The 14,291-nt window shown below is 27.9% G+C and overlaps 1 long non-coding RNA gene across 4 annotated transcripts; it reads right to left on the bottom strand.

Moving 5' to 3' along the window:
* Window positions 1-832: 832 nt before the first annotated feature.
* LOC124955445 lies at window positions 833-7,124 on the bottom strand. Of its 4 annotated transcripts, none has more exons than XR_007102881.1 (4): window positions 7,041-7,124; window positions 5,927-6,130; window positions 5,574-5,765; window positions 833-5,509 (listed from the first exon to the last, which is right to left on the bottom strand). It is a non-coding gene; the product is annotated as an uncharacterized LOC124955445 (long non-coding RNA). The 4 variants fall into 4 exon arrangements; XR_007102880.1 differs by having other exon boundaries at window positions 7,005-7,106; XR_007102879.1 differs by lacking the exon at window positions 7,041-7,124 and adding an exon at window positions 6,253-6,922.
* Window positions 7,125-14,291: the final 7,167 nt, after the last annotated feature.

Here is a 14,291-nt window from a genome sequence, read left to right as displayed (position 1 = left end):
ATGTGTTTCGTTCTTGTGTCTTGTTAATTCTGTTGGCTCCCTCAGAGTGAGGCATGAAAAAAAGTTTTGCTACTGATACTCGATTGTCTTAATATATTGTACATAGGTTAAATATCAGTCACCGAAAGCCTTCATGTCGGTCTCACTTGTTTGTCTCTAAAAAATTAAAGTAAGAAAGTACAGGGAGAGGGAAGTAATGATGCGTATTGATTGTGGGGAGAGGGAAGTAATGTACTTACTGTCTCAGGATAGTTCGTGTATATATATATATTTAACAATTTTGTATTAATGAAATCTGGAATCAGCCTACAAGGATATAATTTCCGAATTTGGTTTTCTATTTTTCTGATATATTGCAGAATTATCTTATGCTTCAGTTCGCTTATTAACGCAAATTCGATCAAATCAATGAAGAAGGCGTTGCATTCTGTTTATGAACTTCAACGCTACGATAATATCGTATCATTGATTATCTAAAATGCGTAATAAAGAAGGTGCAATATGATTGAGAATATTGAAAAAGTCATATAGACATTAAATATGACTCAAATATGTGAGATAATGAAAAATAAACGATTATCAGTACAACTTGAATAAAAAATCAATAATTTATGTGATGCGGTGAAGTATCAATTGTTACATTCTTTTTACGTTCAGTATGGGAGAAAGAAACTTATAAAGGATGTATTTTCGAATTTTTACTCATTTATATAAGAAATCTAATTAAAATATATAAAAATATCTAAGAATTAATGATAAAAGTTATCATGCAGAAACTTGTCAATTAATTGTTAATTATATCAAATCATATTAAATAATGAGGTCTTAGTGAATGGTTTCACTCTTATACAGTTTGGGCGTATTTATTTTTGGGTTATATATTATCCATTACTATGCACAAATTTTCTTATCATTTATATGAATATGAAATATGAAAAATATTCAATAGAAATTTAAAAATATATGAATATAATTATAAAACTTGAACTTTTATTATAACTTAGCTATGTCTAGTATTATTAACTACGATTCTAGTACTATAGTCCAGAAACATTTTTTTTAGTATGACCGGTTTTAAACTGATAGCCGTTTCCGCGTAAATGAGCAATAACAATTAATAAGAAACTTAAGATGATTTTCAAATCAATCGATGGACAAGCCCTCAAGAATATTTGAACAACTGTTAAGTAACAGTTCCGTATAGTTAATAGCGGTAAAAGAATTAATAAAAGTATATGATTGGTTTTTTAAATTCTTTATTGAAACTCAAATTTTTTCATTCATTAATGTCATATTTGTTAGCAAAGTGCTCTGAAAAATAAAAGAAGCTATCGAATAAAGCAATCGGAAGAAGAAATCACTTATGTCGCAAGCGAGAAAGAGTGAGAAGGAAGAGAGAATGAGTGATGATAGAAGAAGGAGATAGTGAAAGAAGGAAAGAGTGAGAGACAGATAAATAGATAGATAGATAGATAGATAGATAGATAGATAGATAGATAGATAGAGAGGGAGAGAGAGAGAGAGAGAGAGCGAGAAGGAAACGAGATGTGGATTGCAAGTATGTGGATTCCTTTTATTATGCAGTCGACTGGAATTTTAGAGGGTTTGAATGTACGTATTATGAATGCAACATGTAACGCTACTTGTTACCTTTGCTCGTTTCTTTTTACCGATTTTTTTTTATCATAAATTTTCATCCAAGAAAAAAAGAAAATTTTTGAAAATTAAAATGTTAATCGTATTCCCTATCGGTATTGTATTGTATCTTAATAAAATCAACTGTTCATTTTTCTAACGATTCTTTTTTTTACGATTAACAATATTGGTTTAAAACCAGTAAATGATTTACTTCGCAATATATTACGAAACTACGCATTGTTTATGCCGCAATGCTGTCGTTATTGCATTTTTTGAAGTGGTAATAGAGTTGATTTCATATCGTTCTTGCGAACAAGTTCTCTTCAAGATTTCAGAGATTGATGACATCAGAGATTAGCAAGTAAAGTCAAAATGATTTGATTAGTATAACCGAAGAATTTATAGCTCACTGAAGTATAATAAATACAATAAATATCACACGAGAAGATAGAAAATTTATATATGTTTAACGTGTAAATAAAAATACATTTCCGTAATATACATTTATATATAACAGTTTAAAGTCCTCGAAGTAATACGACATAACATTACACATATTATCATTATGGTAATTACTTTTTTTGTACTTTTGTGAATAGTTCCTTACAACGAATATATGCGAGAAAAAAGACATCGTATATGAATACTATCATTTCTCTACGTTATATATAATATAAAATTATAATGATGGAAATTGTTAATAATAATATTACTATATTCATTTTCAAAATTCTTCTTACGATAAAAATAAAGGGGTTCATAATCATTCGCTTTTGTTGGTATATGTTTTACTCGTATGGAAGTGTGTGTATACAAATACAACGATGCCATAATGTAGATACAAAAAAAAAATTACGTACAGGTGACATTGTTTATTAACTATTTATTTCGTCTCGTTTCAGTTCGAAGAAAATTAAATTACGAAAAATAATCAACGTCCAATATTTAGATTAGTCAAAAAGTAAGATTGAAGATACAAGATACTCATAAAATTCAAAGCTCTTACTTTAAAGTGGATTGATTGATGAACGATCTCGAAGATAAGACAAAAAGATTTACATTTATTTGAAGAAATTGGTAAAATTAGCTGCATGGACGAATGCTAATTTTAATTAAAGACGCAATGTATACAATTTTCGTCCGAAACATAACAGAAATAGTTGCAAGAAAATATTAACAGTGATGTGAAACTAACGAACTATAAATGATAAGTGACTTTTGGTAGTTTTGAAATTTTAGTAATTTCCAACAAATTTATTACTATTTGACTGATGAGATCACAGAGAGGGTACTTAATATGATGCATTAATGTACTCGTGTACTTCTGTCAATTTATGTTAATCACTACCGGACCTATATCTTTCTATATATATTTTTATTACTTTTAACAACAGCATTTATAACATATACATACATACATACATATATATATATATATATATATACACAATGTATGTTTGTGTGTGTATGCTATAAATAATATATACCGAAAAACTTTCAATTCGACATCGCTTCGAACGATCGATTTTGGGATGAATTTATCGAAATCAAGAATTGGACACAATTTGAATCACGTAAATTGACGAAAGTTAAGAAAAACTACATTACCAAGAATATATCTCTGTAAAGAAATCTTTATCATTCGTTATTATAAATATTTACACTTTACTATTCAAAGTGAAACGATAATCATGTTACTATTTATCTATAAAAAAGAAATCTCATGTTCTATTTATTCATTACTTCTAACACTAATTAAAGAGATAGTTAAGAAGAAAACTGATGAATTAATGAAATGCTTCTGTAAGAAAGTACACAATCAACTCTAAACATATACTAATTCGACGTATTACACGTGGTAACTCAACGAGATTATGTAATAATGAATCTTTGTCTGCTTACTGTTCTAATAATTTGTTAACTTATATGTCGTTTTCCTTTCTCTTAAAATCGGTGTGAAGACGAATCTCACAAGAAAATTTTATTACAAAACATTCAGGATGATTTAATTTATCTCATTTTAATAATTCTAGAGATGCTTTATACATGGCACATTATATATCGTATTTACTTCGATACTAATCATTAAATATTTTTAATAACTGATAACGATCATATATAAGGACACAAAGACACGAAGATAAACATAATGATAAAAGAGGAAAGATATTAATCACCCTATGTAACCTATATACATATACAAAGTGTCCAAACGAAAAGTGTCAACCATAAAATCTAATGACTTTTTCAAAAAACATCAGATCTGATCAATATTGTCTTCGAGGAGGATAAGTCCTTATCATAAATCTATTTTTCTTTAAGCTAATTTTCTAAAGGAATGACAACGACTTCGAAAATCTTAAATGGCAAAAGAGGCCGAGAGGCATATTATTTTCATTCTCTTTACAATGCTATCATTTTCTCCATTTTAATTCGATAGTTATTGAAAAAATGCGATTTTAAGTTTTAGGTTTATAATAACTTTTATTTTATTATTTATTAAAAAGATTCAAATATAATTAATAAATCTAGTTCTTATTTTGTTCCTAACGACTGAATGAATCATATACGTTAAATGAATTGAACTTTCAGCTGACCCTTTAATTCATTTCTTCCTCAAATATACAATAATACAATCCGACAATCGTCTATTCGCTTACTTCTTTTAATTCGACTTTCTGTATATTTTGCTGAAATAAATGATCGGCATATCCTTCTTATAGGTTTAAGCTACACTGAGGCTTATCGATAAGAAAAATGTTTTCAAGTAATAATAACAATATTTAAAAAAAAAAAAAGAAAAAAAAATAATTATCGAATTTGCTAATGAAAATTTTCTTGGCGTTTAATGCTATAGACATTAAAACGATGGCTTATCACGTATTCAGTGATCGAGCTTTTGTTCATAACATGATAAATAATTAGTTAATGAAAAACTTGACACTGGTATAGCTATACATTTAATCACTTATTCCTTCAAATCGTTCAACTGATCGTCAAATAAAAATCCCAAATAAGCCAATGCTTTGCTTAAAGCTTCCTAATATCGTTATTATCGATATCAATCTTTCAAATCTTCGATGATGCTTTAGTATATGGATTTTTTGTTCTTTTCCATAAAAAACTTGGAAACTGGAAATACAGAAACTTTAACTGATGAATCCCTATAATGATTATTTTGTTTTTCGGATATCTACATATTTGCACTGCTCGACGATACATTTAATTACCAAAGCGTCTACCGCTAAATTGGTTCATTGAATAGATAAAAATATGTGTGAGAATAAATCGCCACAGCAAAATTGATACAAGAACGTGATTCACATCTTATTCTTCTTTCAACGATCGTTCTACCACCATGAAACAAACCAATTTCCATATTCAATTAGTAGAAAATATATTTCGTATGATCGATGAAACAAAATTCCATGACAATTGACACATGAGCTTTCTTACAATTGATTTCCACACAACCTTCAGTGACAATTCTTCTTAAGTATCATTTGTAATGCTTTTCTTCTTCTCCAGGATTGATATTAGGCTAGCAGATTTGATAGGATAAATTTACTCTCTTTTCATCTCTATATATTTACTGCAGCTATGTTCTTCAATATCCCTTAAGATGATTCCGATGATCTCTTGAATAGTTCTCTTTCTTTTCTCAATCATTGCATGTATAATGAATCTTTCGATAGAGAAACCATTGACTAAGTGACGAATACATATCAATATTCCTGAATCCTAAGATATTTTTCTTTTCTAATTTCATACGAATAACAACCACGTTCTTGTTCAATAAAAATCCAGTAATCATCGAGGTTTGAACGGTATTGAGACATGATCTTATAGTGGCTATATACTCGTTGAGGACCTAGTAATTACCAGCGAGAACATAAGTCAGAATCGAGATGAAAACACAGACTCTTGGTACATACCAATTAAAAGCCAGTCCAATTTATTCCACAATGATTCCATCTGTTGCGCTCCATATATTCCATCTGAATATTCCTCTGTTGCGTTCATTTTCTTAATAATAATCCAGTGCATGATACATTTCTGGATCGACGTCATCATCTTTTGTTTTTAAATAAAGTAACAGATTAGTGAGCATCAATGATTGGCCAATTCTGAAACGTTGCACATTACAGTTATACATTGACATAATTTGAAAATAAAGAAAAAATACACTTTTGATTGAAATATTTCACTTAATAATAATAATGAAGTCATTATCATCTCATATTTTCTTAATAGGAATAAAAGAAATATACCATTGCTGGAATATTACCAATTAACAGGATACTTCTTTGAAAATATTTTGTCAATTCTCTGCATGATTGTGACAGATCCGTTATTATTCTTTTTAGAGATCTTCTGGATTTTTCAATTTGATTTTTCAGACTTCATTCTGATCCTCTTTCAATGATAAATATAGTTCATTCATTTGTAACACTGTTTCATACCAAGTAAAAACGTCTTACTAAATGTCCATCTAAAATAAAATATGTTTTGAAAACAATAATAACTAATAAAAATAACCAGTAACAGTAAGTAGTACTGTTAAATATAAAATCAATTAATTAGAACGATAATATAATGGAAAGGTTCCGTAACTTTAATACCAGTTTCTTCAAATTGTTATGCTTTACTTTAAAAATAATTTGATCCGTTTTATTTCTTGATTTCTTATTTAAGTCAAAAACTTTCAATTAAACTCATATTTAGAGGTTAGTTCTTAGTTTTTACAAACGAATATCATTTAATAAACTTCCAAAATGCCAATTTTGATTTTAAGGCCGGAAACCTTCTGAAAGGCTCATTAAATGAATGACATAAATAATGCATAATATAATATATAAGAAGCAATGAGTACAATGAGTTAATTAAAAACTTTGAAAGAATACATCGTTCTACAAATAAAAAAAGAAATAGTAACCTTAAAAACTTATCTCATCTTTCGTAGAAAGCGTGCGTGACTACGGTGATAGATATGGACAGATATGACAAAATATCAATTACAAGTGAAAATGGTGATAGATGTCCCACCATGCGTCTATCCAATAATTCTATAAGCTTGCATTGGTCATAATAGATCAATGGATTTAGGTTGGATGGAGTAGGTAATGTCAATAGACTATGACCTCATTTTTCAGTTTCTCTGCATGTAGACCTTTTTTAAATGGTCGTGTAGTAATCTCAATGATCCGAATTAAATACGACGTTGATATGCATGATATGTTTTACAATTGCATAGAGAATAATAAATATAATTGATACATATAATAACTAGTATATAAATATACAATAAAAGATAAGATTTTGTAGAATATTTTGTTAAAAATAATGAATGAAAACATATATTATACCATTTTAATATACATTAAAACAATTCATTTCCATACTAGCATTTCCATATGAGCATTTTTTTCCACGTCTATTTCCCTTTCGCGACCATTCCACTGCATACTACATAAACTATAACTTCTACTGCTACTACTACTGATTATATAATAATAATATTAAGTAAATATATAAGTAAAAGCACTGGTTCCACATTGCTATTTGAAAGTCTCGGATTGAACGTCCTTAGCACGTTGTGTTTCTAAAATATAAGCAGAATTACAAATCGAAAGATAACAAATTTTATGGGTATAAACAATTTTGGACAGAGGACATGTAATAAATATAAGAATGTTCTTTTACGTTTCCTCCTTCTTATCATTCTCCTATTATTATATTGTTATATTATGTATTATTATTATACTAACGGTAGTAGTAATGATACAAAGTGGATTACTCCTACAGGAGTAATTCATAAAAAATAGCGCTGAGAGAAAAACCCCGTAGATAATGCCGAAACGCCTTCGTACTTTGATCTTCAATCTATCACTAATTATTATTATTGGAAAATCAATTGACAAATGTATATATTTTATATGCATTGATCATCAAGCTGAATACTAATGCTGTTGCGCCTTATTCAACATAGATCACAGGCTATTTAAATTTAGAACCATTAACATGAACGATTGGACACGTGTTTCCTTATTTTTGTCGTAGAATCATTTATCGAAAACTCATGAAAATGTCCGTTCCTTCTCCGTGAGAGCATCGTGAAACTCTTTTCTTAGCGTTCAGAAGATCCTAGTATCATCAGTTTACGCAGATAAACAAGCGAGTAATCGTTTACTGAACCGAGACAAATTATACAACATTCCAATGTAGATATGAAAATCAGTAGTAAAGGTATGAGCTTCTTCTGTTTTGTTGTAGATTTCCAGGGCCGACAGTATACAAAACTTTTTCTTTACAAGAAATGTCAAAAACAGCAATTGAACAATGAGAACAAACATATTTCTTAACCAAAGTCCCATTTTGGAAATGAAAGTTTAATCTAGGATCACACTAATTGAAATTTTTGAAAAAGCTTCATATTTCTGCATAAACACTTCTCAAAAAGACATCATTCTTTAACACAATTTTTTTTCAAAGAAGATAAAGCTTTTCCAAAAATTCAAAAAAGTGAGTTCCATCTTAAACCTTCCTCTTTAAAGGGAAACCTTGTTTATCAAGATCGGTCAAGAAATACGTCTGTTCTAATTGTTGGCGTAAACTATTATAAAATTACGGATGATGAACATCCTTACAGAAGCGAAATAATTAATTATTTAAATAAAAAATTTATACATTATTTAGATCTAATCATTATAAAGTTAAATCATTAATAATCGGTTAACAATTAATTAATAAGTAATTAATTAATATAAGTCAAAGATATCTATGATTGTTATTTGAATAATATTAACATATTTGAATTGGGCGATTTTAGAGTAAGATCATTATCTGAACGCCGCGTTCAATTTTCAAACGTATGCGCATAACCGAAGATCGAAGGGTCCAATAGATATTTTTTCTTCTTATCATTTGTATTTTGTGTTAACGAAAACATACATAAATAATAATTATTTTAAATCAGTTCGCATTAATTACAATTTCAGATTATCAGATTAAAAAATTTTCATACAGATGATGTATAAATGCGAATGAAAGAAAATTCAAGTATAAAGTATCCATATAAACTAGTATTCAATTATGTATTAATCCTTTATTATTAATAATTAATATTTAATAATTTGTCTCTATATAATTTTTATTAATAATTTAATAATTAATTGTAACTAATAATTATCATTAGCTATTAATAATAATTAATCTGACAATTTTGTGAAGATAATATTGTTAGAAATTTCGGCTGTTGTTCCGTAAGTATTGGTGTCCGATCATGACGAAATTTGGAGGATGGCATGTAATGAGGTAGTACATATGACATATAAAAATCTTATGAAAATCATACCTTTGAAAAATACAGTCCTTATATATGCAATACATATATACATACTTATCCACTATTAGATGTAATATTCAGTATTCTAACATAAATACAATGTGATATTGAAGAAGGTATATATTTGAGGGATAAATATATGTATTTAAATATGTTTATATATTAGATTGTATATCGGAATCACATGACGATTAGGTGATGAGTGGGCGCCGTACAAAAAAGCAGAGCGAGAGATGCGTTAACTGATAAGAAAAATCGCTTTCTCTTTGTCGGTACGCGAATGAAAGAAAATTCAAGTATAAAGTATCTATATCTCATTTGGAATTCAAAACACTGCGACATTGTACACACATAGTGTGAATAAGAGTAAGTTATTAAAGGATATATAATAACACGCACCTGGTCTTACGTGGGAAAATCGCATGCCCACAGTACCTTTAATTATAACAAAAATAACATTAAAGCATTATATATGTATGCTATAAACTAAGTGATTAAACAGATTTAATAATTTATAGTGCTGAACTATAGTGAATGGTGACCAGAACGATCGCGTATCATGATAAATATTTCTTAATTTATTGAACCGATCAAACATTATGAAGACAGCTACGTTCCCTTTGAGCAATTTAATCTTTTTTGGCACTGTGATAAATTTCGATATAAGGGTTGCTATATCTTTCTGGACAGTTTTCTATTTTTTATACAATGCCTATAACATTATTTTATTACAATGCCTATAATAATGACTTTGTTCATATCACAGATTTACGAATTAGCCGCCACAGTCTAACTCATTGTAATTAATATATGTCCTGATTTGATTACTTCTTTTCATATTTATATTAATTTTTTATAGGACTTTTGAAAGCTCTTGACATTATTTCATAGAACTAACAATAACTAGATGCTTGACAATTTTTTTTTAGCCTTATATGAAGGTAAGAACGTGGCTCAAGCCGGGATTCTTCTTCTTTCTTCTTTTCGAAATATAATACTGGAAAATTACTTATCAGAAAATACTAGAAAGTCTATTTCAAATGGAAAAAAAATCAAAATGTCGAGCAAGAATAATTGCGTGCAATGTGAATTTACAATTCGATACTATAACGTAAAATCATAACAAAATCCTGGTGGATTCTATTTTACTCCTAGTCCAACTCGATTGATTCTTATACTGTCTAAATGGTATTATTTATATCATTTTGTCCAATCAAATAGTAACAGTAATCATATTGACCTGTTAACATGATAAATTATGATTAAAAAGATAAATTTTACTACAGTAAATTTACTTAGTTTTTTATGTCAATATTTTTGTTGACTGAACGTTAGAAAATTAAACATAAACATTTTTAAGACTTCCTATTAGAAAAGAAAATATTGGATCATCGGTGTTTTGAATACTGCCATACTGTTATGCCATTAAGTCGGTAAAAATTTTAATTGAATTACGCTATAAATAATTTTTTTCGGCACTGTTAATAAATGTTATTAGAGAAAACATTTTACATACGCTCTGCAAGTTTTATTGCTTTATTGAAGTTAAACTTGTAGAGAAACGCATTTCTTCGTTATTTCCTTTATCGTTACTTACCATTACAAAAAAAAAAACATTTTCTGTAAATGTTTAAGAATTGTTTATTTCGAACAAACATATAGAATCTCTTTACCAGTTTTCTTAATTACGTTGGAAAGTGCTAAAGAGTAAGTAGCGAAATAAAGAGATAGAATTATGGATATTTGATTCGTCTTGCACATAAATATTTACACGTCTCTTTTATAAGATACAATACGCGAACAAACTTCTAAACAAATGGATGGAAATTTTATGGGCTTATTCTATACACTAATATATTCTATATTTGAAATGTGTGATATTAATGAATTTCAAAAATTGAATAGTAACCCTCACCCTCATGTTTTGAATACAGCATTAACTATAAGAACTGTATAGAGAAGAAAATCTATATGGATGCAGATTTGAGTTTTTCTATTTGAAATAATGAGATCATGATGGGCAGTTTTTATATAGTACTTATTTAATACGTTTATTAATCTTTTTCTGCTACCGATTAATACACACAGAATTCGTTATGCTTGTATACACTTTAATTAATTTCTTCTTCCAAATTTTAATTTTATTGGTTCAGACGGTTTTAGCTTTCAAATTTACTCCAACTCCTTTAACTCCTACTGGCTAATCTGTTTTAATTATAATTGTTCTTTCCAGCATAATAATAATTATTATTATCATTTCTAGCATAGCGAATTTTTGATCTGAAGAAAAAAATAAAATGAATTGTAAATGCATTTTGTTCTATAAATTTATGGTACGCTATTAAAATAATATATAAGAGTTTATAATTACCTATGCAATTTCTTCTGCCGTAGCTAAATAGTAAGAATTTTGATAAACTATTCATATTTGGTAGAAATCTATCCGCATTGAATAGCAACGATTAGATCGAACATCTTTCATTTCGATAGAGTTTATACGATTAGAATTTACAGAACTCCTTTTCTTTATAGTACAATTTTTTGGTTCCTGTTTTAATTAATAAATAAATATTATTATTAAATAATATTAACGATAACGAATTATATCGTTAATTAATCATTAATGATAACAAAATATAATTTTTATATGTAGAAATATTTTATATATTTTTCTTTACTTTCCGAGGGATGACTAGATCTGGAGGAAAAAGGTGTAACGTTTCCTTGACCACTCTTTCCAACAGTTTTATACTTTTAATATCATTATATGTTATTGGAACATATTTCGGATCGTTCGAGCCGTAGATTTGGTTCAGTTCCTCGTATACCTTGTCCTTTCTAATCGAAGATGTGAAAAGGATGATAAGAAGTTAATATAAAAATTATTTCCGTTACATAAATAATCACAAATAATTAAGAAAGTGTAATATTTATGTACGTTCTTGAATATCAAAATTTTATTGCATCTAAATAATAAATACGACTTTCAGCTATAGCTATCGTATTAATATCATCCCAAAAATCTTGCTCCGAATATTTTTTTCCTTTGTGCGTTGATTCGAATAAAAAGTTAAGAAATGTCCTTGGCTTTTGTTTTTGGACAATTAATAAGGATCCTTTATTAGTACAAAAAAGATGAGAATTAAAATTGTATTGTATGTATTATAGTTATTCTAATTTGAATTTTTCTCTGTCAATTTTCAATAAATTTTCATTCTCAACCTAGGTTCCTTTATTCTTTAACTATCTTTAGTATTCTCTAACTATATTAAAATTTTTAAATGCTAAATAGAAATAAAGAAATATAAAAAACACTTTTCTTAAATATGCTTCGGTTGTAACGTTACCAAGATATGATAAACACGTCTGGATTTTCTTCCCCATAGCAGTATTATAAAAAATTATATACGTGATCATAATTTAAGGATCTTTTCGGCAATTATATCGATCACATTGAATAAGAAAAGGAAAAATATTATAAATAAATACAGAACATTACGGATACAAAAGATTTATTATTATTACCGTTCTATAGATCCACCGAATTTGGAATCCGGATTTATCAGCCAATTTATATGCGTATCTTGGATGTCATCTTTCGATAAAAAGAGTAATAAAATTATAATAAATTCATACATATGTATATAAAATTTATATACATTATTTTTTATATACATTATTTAATACTCCTTTGCCCAAATTAAGTTCATTAATTTATGAATTTCTTCTGTTAATCTATTAATAAAGTCAATTCCTAATCAAGTCAATATCCAATGTTTTCTGATACTTCAATTTTTTGATCGAGCTGTTTACTTTTCACAAATCGTCGGTTTGTTAAATATAGGTTCAGCCGTCTGAAACTCAAAACTCCCATCTGGTCGCGACATCCCGGTTGTTTTCAAATTCAACAATCAATAATCTATAAAAATTATTTTTATTTTTTTAAATATCTTTAATACTTTCTTTGAGTCCGTAATCATCATATCATTGTCATGTTCCAACATTTCCATCCTAAATTGAAATCTTTATTTTAAATTATTTATCAATAAGTACATACCACGGAAGTTACTTCTTTGACAATTTTCATCTATACCTAATCCTTTTTATACACACTATCATTACTTTTTATACCAATATTATTATTATTATTACTAATATTGTTACAAGCCAGACTAGAGAAATATGGAGTGAACTTTAAACTAAAAGGCCGTTTCTAGGCATCCAGATTGTCATCTGTCTTCTCAAGGAATGCCCCCCTAAGAGGACATGACTCACGAACATTCCGAAATATTTGAATATTTTTAAGAGAGTTAATTTGTTAAGATGTTAATTGTAAATAAGTTATTCCTGTCTTGTTTATTGAAGTACTTTTTCGTTTAAACGTTTATTTTCCTAACAAACAAGATAAGGAAATACAAATTCATGTGGAAATATATATTAAAGTAAGAAACGAATGAAAAATTTATTACATAAATTATTCATTAATTCAATGAAGAATCAAAAGAAGATGCTTTTATACAATAAAATACTGCTATCGCAATTCATTTTTTATAAGTAATGCTATAAAAAATCATTCTCGATCGCTTCTGAGCAAGAAATCTTTTCAGTAGCAAAAAAAAAATTTGCTGACGTAAATTCTAGTCGAGTGATCAATGTTCTTACACGGTAATATTTCAACAATCCATGTTTTCTTCTTGCGCCCTCACTTTCTTTTAAGATACGAGGATAGTAAGAGTTGTACTGTGTAAATAGAGTGACCGTAAATCACAAAAATTACTATAATCATTAGACTACCTATATATTAATTAAACTGTTTCTATAGATTTCAATTGATTCGATTCATCATGAAATTCACTGGAATATTAACCATTACTACAACAATATTAATTGGAACTTTCTATAGAATAGTAGTATACTTTTTAAATAAATCACACATGCATAATACGACTAGGGGCTTCAAAAGATAAGTCAAGGGAATCCAAAAAATTTTTAATGGAAACCTCTATTTTATTATATACAAATATAGTTGAATTCGTGATATTTCATAGTACTATAATAAAGTATTTCTTCATTAATCATTTTTCTTTTAATAAGGTTTGACTTTTGCAGTAACTTCGGCATTAATATTAAAAACAGTGTTCGAACATAGAAGTTGCACGGTCAGTTTTTCTACATGACGGTCCATCAACTTTGATTTGGGCAAGAGAGTACCGAATTAGCATCATTTTTGAAATATCTTCTGTTGAACTACAAGAATATTTGATATTAAATGTAGTATTTCGTATAAGATATAGACCGATCTTTTCGA

This window comes from Vespa velutina, chromosome 18 (assembly GCF_912470025.1).
Source record: "Vespa velutina chromosome 18, iVesVel2.1, whole genome shotgun sequence".
Taxonomy (NCBI): domain Eukaryota; kingdom Metazoa; phylum Arthropoda; class Insecta; order Hymenoptera; family Vespidae; genus Vespa; species Vespa velutina.
Note: the sequence above shows the minus strand (reverse complement) of the source record. Positions and strands in the feature narration are given on the sequence as shown.